The 8,192-nt window shown below is 40.9% G+C and overlaps 1 pseudogene; it reads right to left on the reverse strand.

The window, feature by feature from the left end:
- Positions 1-997: 997 nt before the first annotated feature.
- Positions 998-2,025, reverse strand: LOC116545717 (annotated as a pseudogene).
- Between the last annotated feature and the right edge of the window lie 6,167 nt (positions 2,026-8,192).

Here is an 8,192-nt window from a genome sequence, read left to right on the forward strand (position 1 = left end):
AAGTGAAGAGACAACCCATGGAATGGGAGAAAATATTTGCAAACTACTCCTCTGATGGCAGATGAATAACCAGAACATATAAGGAGTTCAAACAACTCTATAGGAAAAAATATATATAATAATCCAATAAAACAAAGGCCAAAAGATTTACAGACATTTCTCAAAAGAAGACAAACAAATGGCAAACAGGCATATGAAAAGATGCTCAAAATTACTGATCGTAAGAGAAATGCAAATCGAAACTACAATGTGGTATCATCTCACCCCAGTTAAAATGGCTTTTATTCAAAAGATAGCAAGATGGCCAAATAGGAATAGCTCCAATCCGCAGTTGCCAGCGAGAGCGAGGCAGAAGGCAAGTAAACTTCACATTTCCAACTGACGTACCAGGTCCATCTCATTGGTACTGATTAGACAGTGGGTGCAGCCCAAGGAAGGCCAGCAGAAGCAGGGTGGAGCATCGCATCACCCGAAAAGCACAAGGGGTCGGAGTACTCCCTGTCTAAGCCAAAAGAAGCCATTAGGGACTTTTCCCAATATTCTGGCACTCTGGTTCACATACTGTGTTTTCCCCACGGTCTTCACAACCCACAGACCAGAAGATTCCCTCAGTGCCTACAACACCAGCACCCCTGGTTTCCAGCACAAAACTGGGTGGCCGTTTTAGCCACAGCAGTTTTGTTTCATTTTTTCCTCATACCCCAGTGGCACCTGGAACACCAGCGAGACAGAACCTCTCGTTCCCCTGAAAAAGGAGGCTGAAGGCAGGGAGCCAAGGGATCTGGCTCTGCAGGTCCCACCCTCACAAAGACCAGCAACTAAGATCCACTGGCTTGAAATTCTCGCAGCTAGGACAGCAGTCTGAGCTGGACATGGTACATTCGATCTCAGTGCAGGGAGGGGCGTCCGCCATTGCTGAGGCTGGGGTAGGTTTTTAACCAAGCCTGTAAACAAAGTCACTGGGAAGTTTACATAGCAACGGATATGCATAACAAGTTTACATAGCAACGGATAGCATAGAATTTTCACAGGTGTAGCATTCACAGTGCTCATTCTTCTTACCGAAGAAGCCCTCGCCATAGAAGCACCTCACCTCATCCCCTGGCTCGATGTCCCGGAGCACCTTCACGCAGGCTGCGTTCCCATCTGCGGGCACAAACTTGCAGTTGGGTTTGCCGTCACGGTTGATGAAGGCAGCAGGGCCCAGCCGCAGCTGAGCACTCCGCTTGCGGGTAGAGTACATGATGCTGAAGTCATTCTCGCCGGCCCTCAGCAGCCCCTCATCTGCCTCCCGCAGCTCTGCGATGCAGCCCACCAGCAGCTCCAGCTTCTCATTCTTCTTCCAAGCACGAGTGGACACGATCTTGGCCCCGTTGGTCTCCATAGAGTAGCGCGCTCAGGGCAGGATGGTAACGCCACTTTCCGGCAGGAAGGCACAGAGGGGGCGATAGACGTCGGTCTTGAGGGCAGCCTCCTGCCGCGGGCCCCGGCTCTGGAAGTAGTGGGTCAGCCAGTCTCCCAGCGTCAGGGCCCGGTACGCAGCCTCCAGGTTGGGCTGCCTCAGGAAAGCTTCCACCGCTGAGTGCAGGTGGTGCTGTCACCGCAGCGGGGGCACAGGGCTGACATTCATCTTATGGGTGCGGAAACTGAGGTAGGGGTCTAGGATGAGTCTGGTGGCCAAGTCGTCGTTCTCACACAGTTCTCGTGCTGTCACTCTGTCGGGTCCCATGGTGCCCCTCGGACCATGCTGCCTCTGGCAGAGAGCAGGGGCAGGTGAGGGCAAGGCGGGCGTGGGGAGCGTGGCTTGGTGCTGACTCTACTCCTGCGCTACTCAGAAGCGGTGGGGAATGCCGGCGAGCCCCAAGATCTCATCCGCTTCTCCTCCTCAGGCGCCTGCGCCGCCTTTTTTTTTTTTTTTCCAACTGCAAAACGGGTTTATTTTTTAAGTATCAAACAAGATTATCACATTAAAAAACAGCTCCAGGGCTAGGGTAGTGTATAAAGTGCTCAAGTGTCCTGAATGTCACGAGTACTGTTTAAAATGAATATTATAATTTATTTAAAGACTTTAAAAATTATACCCTAAAAATGAATGCCATGTGTTAGGCATTTCTATAAACTATTCTTTTCCACTTATCAAAATAAGTTTTTTAAAAATCATGATATTTCATATACAGATTTGAAACAAAGAAAAATCAAAGAATATATAGGTTTTCTCAAAATGAGCTAAGTCATGTTTTTTTTCTTTCTTTGCTAGAAAATATACCTTCTTAGAAATGTTTGATTATCAATTCACCCAAGAATGTTATTTTTCAGGCTTCCTCTATAAAAGGATATTACTATTTATACTCCCCCAATGCAATGTAACTCACTTAAAAATACTATGAAGTCTGACTACGGGTCAGGCATTATATTGTATTTTAGGATGAAGAAGGGGACTCAAAAACTGAAGCCAAAGATTAATAGTTAGATGGATAACCATGCTGCCAAGTCGATAAGGGTACAATTAACAGAAACAGGAAGTGCAGCTGAGGTGATTAATTCTATGTGTTAAGATTCTTTTTACTCAATAAATGTTTACTGAGTGCCTACTATGAATCAGGCATATCTTGATATGCAATATGTAACAAACAATATGCCTAACCGATGGGGTTTTAAAATTCTCTTTAATCCCGGCTAAGTCTAGCCGACAGAAACTGCTGACAAATTATAGACAATGAAGCAGTGGGATATGTCAAAGGTGACTCCAAGGTTTCTAGTTTAGGTAACTGACCAGGTCGTGATGCTAAAACACGATTAAAAATATAGAAGGTCATGAAGGATTCATAGAAAAGAAAATTGTTTTGGTTTGGGATCTCCTTAAATGTAGCTGTCTATAGGACATCTATATGGTGAATTCTAGTATGAAGTAGGAAAGAAAAATGTGCAACTGAAAAGAAGAAAATAGGGGCCAAGAGGGATATACTTGGAAGTTATCCATTGTGATAACATCTGTAGATTTACAAATGGATTAGATTTCCCAAGAATACTAAATTGTATCCTATGTAGCAAAGAAAAAGTGAATTCTCATCTTTGTCTTATATTATTGGTTTAAATCATAAAATACAATTATATACTGTCTCGTTAGAAATATTTTAAGTCATTGTAGAACAATTTGAAACATGTATGAGAATATTTTTTCAACAAGATTATACAGTAAGCCCTTTAATAAATCCGTTCTTTATTCAAATCATCAAGATTCAAAACCACACAGAATAACCTTTTGTGGTAGGCAGAATTATAAGACAGTCCCTGATATGGTTTGGCTCTGTGTCCCCATCCAAATCTCATCTTGAATTGTAGTTCCCATAATTCCCACGTGTTGTGGGAAAGACCTGGTGGGAGATAATTGAATCTTGGCAGCAGTTTCTCCCATACTGTTCTCATGTTAGTGAGTATGTCTTACAAGATGTGATGGTTTTATAAGGGATTTCCACTTTCATCTCTCTCTCATTCTCTCCTGTGCCGCCATGTCAGAAGTGCCTTTTGCCTTCCACCATGATTGTGAGGCCTCCCCAGACATGTGAAACTGTGAGTCCATTAAGCCTCTTTGTCTTCTCAGTCTCAGGTCTTTGTCTCCCAGTCTCAGGTATGTCTTTATCAGCAGCATGAAAAACAAACTAATACAGTCCCCAAGACTTTTCCCTGGTATACATACTCTGCAGGATCTCCAGGACCATGAGGATATATTTTACTTCCACAATACGATAGGACATGTTATACTGCAGGTTGGTCCTAAAATAGGAAGATTATTCAACTGAGCCTGGCATAACAAAAGGAGTCCTTTAAGAGCAGATAGTTTTCTCCTGTTGGTGGCAGAAGTTTGTGATTCAAAGCATAAGAAGGATTTGAAGATTCATTGCTGGCTTGAAGATGGAGAGCCATATGCTAAGAAATGCAAGCCAACACCTAGGAGCTAAAGAGACCACAACCTAACAGCCAGTAAGAAAATGGGACCCTTGGTCCTACAACCACAAGGAACTAAATTCTGCCAATGACTGGAATCAGTTTGGAAGTGGAGCAATGGAGCTTTCCCCAGGGCCTCCAGATGAGAACTAAGTATGGCCAATACTTTTATTTCAGTCTTGTGATATTCTGAGCAAATAAAATACTTACAAAGGGTCTACAGAGCTGTGAGCCAATAAATGGGAATTGTTTTAAGTCACTAAAATTGTGATTTGTTATGAGACAACAGAAAACTCATAAACCTTTACAAATTGAATTAGTTTTACTATTAAACTAGTTAAGAGAAACATATTTTCCAAACTATGTCACCCTTAACCAATTAAGCAAAAACTATTACTGCTGACAGTTGTCAAGTTGTAAAAAATACTTTGTTTAGTGTAAGCACAAACCCAGGGGAGAACATCTATGCTTTCGCAAATTGCATACTAGCTCCAAAAGGAGGAGTGATAGAACCACAATAGCTCTTAAGGAAACAAGTCCATGATTTCGAGTGAACACACCAAGCCATGGTGAAACATTACCAAGAAGTTATAACTATCTCCTGTAACATTCCCAGCAGACTACAGCAAGCATCCAACCCAGGCTTCCCTGAAAAGCAGATGCAGAAGAGTATAATAAGCACTCAGGAGACAGCACAATGAGGAAAGCGCATCCCAGAGGTAAGAGCATACAACAGAGGTTCGCAACCTAAGCATTTTACATTGCTTCAACGAATGCAATAATATTCTCTTTAAAAAAGCATTTTGAATTTGCTTAAATTTTAAAATAGCAATAGATTCTAAATGGTAAACAGATAGCAAAGTTTTAAAATATATTAAAATATGAGATCGAGAATCAGTGATTAAAAGATGTGAATATCAATTAGCAGACACAGCAAGTACATAGAAAATACCCCAAGGAGTATAACTAAGAAAGGTTAAAAAGTCAAGAATATTATTGAAAACCAGTGTTTTTTTTGTTGTTGTTTTGTTTTTTTTGTTTTTTTTTTTTTTGAAAGAAAGAAAGGAGAAAGAAAAAGGGGGAGAGAGAACAGGAGTCTTGCTCTATTGCCCAGGCTGGAATGCAATCTTAAAAAGGTTTTAAAAACCTCTTTTACGCCGATAATTGTACTTAACAACAGAGACAGGAAGGAATAAGGGAAGAAAATAACAAACAAACAGCCAACCAATATTTGATTTAAATCTGTGAGATGATATGCAAATACTGAAGAGTAATTTACTTCCAATTATGTAGTCACTTTCAGAATAGGTGTAATATGATACTGAGAAAAATGTATGTTCTGTAGACCTGGGGTGAAGAATTCTACAAATATTCCCTGAGTTTACTTATTCCAGGTCTAAATTCAAATCATAGATGTCCCTATTAATTTTCTAACTGATTGATCCGTTAGATATTAACAATGCGATGTCAAAATCTCCCGCTATTATTGTGAGGGAGTCCAAATCTCTTTGTAAGTCAATAAGAACTTGTCTTATGTATCTGGGTACTCCTATATTGGGTACGCATATGTTTATGATCATTAACTCCTGTTGTTGCATGATCCTTTTACCATCATATGTCCTTCTTTGTTTCTTTTGGTCTTTGTTACTATTAAAATCTATTTTGTTGGAGATAAAAGTTACAACTCCTGTTTTGTTTTGTTTTTTCTTTCCATTTAATTGGTAAATCTTCCTCCATCCCTTCATTTTGAGGCTTTGTGTGTCGTTGTGAGTTAGATCTAGACACAATGTACCAATAGATTTTAACTTTTTATTCCATTTGCCTGTATGTATCTTTCTTTTTTTTTTTTTTTTTGAGACGGAGTTTCCCTCTTGTTACCCAGGCTGGAGTGCAATGGCGCGATCTCGGCTCACCGCAACCTCCGCCTCCCAGGTTCAGGCAATTCTCCTGCCCCAGCCTCCTGAGTCGCTGGGATTACAGGCACGCGCCACCATGCCCAGCTAATTTTTTTTGTATTTTTAGTAGAGACGGGGTTTCACCATGTTGACCAGGATGGTCTCGATCTCTTGACCTCGTGATCCACCCGCCTCGGCCTCCCACAGTGCTGGGATTACAGGCTTGAGCCACCGCGCCCGGCCCTGTCTGTATCTTTAATTGGGGCATTGAATCTGTTTAAATTTAGGATTAATATTTGTGAGTTCAATATTGTAATTTAATGCTAGCTGGCTATTTTGCCCATTAGTTTATGTAAATTCTTCATTATGGAGATACTCTTTACGTTTTGGTAAATTTTTGGGATGACTGATGCTGGTTGTTCCTTTCTGTTTGTAGTGCTTCTTTCAGAAGGTCTTGTAAAGCAGGCCTGGTGGTGATGAAATCTCTGAGTGCTTGTTTGTTAGTGAAAAATTTTATTTTTCCTTCATTTATGAAGCGTAGTTTGGCTGGATATGATATTCTGGGTTGAAAATTCTTTTCTTTGACAATATTGAATATTGACCCCCACTCTCTTCTAGATTGTAGGGTTTCTACTGAGAGATCTGCTGCTGTAAGTCTGACAGGCTTCCCTTTATGGGTAACCTGACCTTTCTCTCTAGCTGCCCTCAGAATTTTCTCCTTTATTTCAACCCTAGTGAATCCAGAGATTATGTGTCTTGGAGTTGCTCTACTTGAGGAATATCTTTGTGGTGTTCTCTGTATTACCTGGAGTTGAGTATTGTCCTGCCTTACTAGGTTAGGAAAGTTTTCCTGAATAATATCCTGAAGAATATTTTCCAACTTGGATTCATTCTCTTCATGACATTCAGGTACAACTATCAAATGTAAATTAGGTCTTTTCACATAGTCCCACATTTCTTGGAGACTTTGCTCATTCCTTTTTGCTCTTTCTTCTCAAATCTTGTTTCATTTCATTCAGTAGGTCTTCGACCTCTGATATCCTTTCTTCTGCTTGATCAATTCGACTGTTAAAACCTGTGCATACTTCGCGACGTTCTCGTATTATATTCTTCAGTTCCATTAATTCACTTATTTTTGTTTCTAAATTGTCTATTCTCATTAGCATTTCGTCAAACCTTTTTTCAAAGTTCTTAGTTTCTTTACATTGGGTTAGAACATGTTCTTTTAGCTCACAAAAGTTCCTTATTATCCACCTTCTGAAACCTAAATCTGTTAATGGAACACACTCGTTCTCCATCAGCCCTTGTTCCCTTGATGATGAGGAACTGTGATCCCCTATAGAGGGAGAGGCATTCTGATTCTGGGTATTCTCAATCGTTTTACGCTGGTTTCTTCCCATCATTGTGAGTTTATCCACCTGTCGACTTTGTAATTGCCAACCTTCAAATTAGGTCTCTGAGTGGACGTCCAACTTGATCCCCAGTGCCGAAATCTGAGCTACCCACTGCACCGGCTAAAACAGCGGCATTAAGATTTGTGGTGCTTTTCTGCCCGGGAATCTCTGGTCTGGCTTCCCTCTTGAATCCCTTTTTCAATCAGGTAAATGGGCGACTCTGCCTTCCCGGGGCTCCAAACATGATCAAAAGGGGACCCAGTCCCGTTTACTCTGCACCGAGAACCACCGCTCCGAAATGATGGCAAAACCGCCACGCTGGCCAGAAGAGTTGCGCTGGCGACCCGTGGGTCTCCTCCGCTGGGAATCTCCTAGTCCGTGGGCAACAAAAATTCATCTGAAAGTGTGGCGTCCTCTCTTTCTGTGCGCTTTCTCTGGGAGCTACAATCCTGAGCTGCTAGTAATTGGCCATCTTGGATCTCTCTCGAAAATCAGTGTTTTTTAAAAAGCACATGGTTTCACTAGTGAATTATCTCAAATATTTAAGAAGTAAATAGTACCAATCCCACACACAGTCTTTCAAAAAAAATAGAGGGAATATTTTCCATTAGTGTCACAAGGTCAGTTTTATTCTGATACCAAAGACCAATATTGCTCATGAACATAAAGCAAAAATCATAAAAAATTTAGCAAATTAAATGCAGCAACATAAAGAAAGGAGTATGTACCATGGCCAAGAGGGGCTTATCCTAGGAATGCAAGATCTGTTTAACACCTGATAATCAATTAACATGACCATGTTAATTAATAAAGTATTTTAAAAAGGTTATGATCCTCTAAATAGAGACAGAAAAAAAAATACAACAAAATACACCATCCATTCATGATACAAACTCTCAACAAAGTATAAGTAGAAAGGGAATTCCTCAACCAGGTAAAAGTCATCTTATAAAAAATA

This window comes from Sapajus apella, unplaced genomic scaffold (assembly GCF_009761245.1).
Source record: "Sapajus apella isolate SASKATOON/1434 unplaced genomic scaffold, GSC_monkey_1.0 scaffold345, whole genome shotgun sequence".
Lineage (NCBI taxonomy): Eukaryota > Metazoa > Chordata > Mammalia > Primates > Cebidae > Sapajus > Sapajus apella.